This window comes from Mus caroli, chromosome 1, assembly GCF_900094665.2.
Source record: "Mus caroli chromosome 1, CAROLI_EIJ_v1.1, whole genome shotgun sequence".
Classification (NCBI taxonomy): domain Eukaryota; kingdom Metazoa; phylum Chordata; class Mammalia; order Rodentia; family Muridae; genus Mus; species Mus caroli.
The window spans coordinates 79,566,665-79,567,085 of record NC_034570.1 but is presented as its reverse complement, the minus strand read 5'-3'; positions in this window follow the sequence as shown (position 1 = coordinate 79,567,085).

Sequence of the window (421 nt, the reverse complement as noted above, 5' to 3'; positions counted from 1 at the left end):
ATTCAACAAAACTGGAAACCAACCAACCAAACACACCTCACCAATGAATATACATACAGTGAAAATGTTTTGATTTTATAGGAAGGTTGTGAGTCTGTATGTGTGGATAGTGGTACCTCTATTCCTTCTGTCTTAGAACCCCGTCTCTCTCCCCAAACTGACAGGGACAGGCACACTCTCTCTGAGAGAACCTGTACTTAGCTCAGCATGAGGGTACAAGGAGGTTTCTGGGCTGGGTTGGGCCTTCAGGGAAGGATGCGTTCCAGAAAGGGAAGGTCATGGTCTCCCAACCACAAAAAGCCCAGGACCAGATGGGTTTAGTGCAGAGTTCTATAAGACCTTCAAAGAAGATCTAATCCCAGTTCTTCACAAACTATTCCACAAAATAGAAACAGAAGGTACTCTACCCAACTCATTCTAT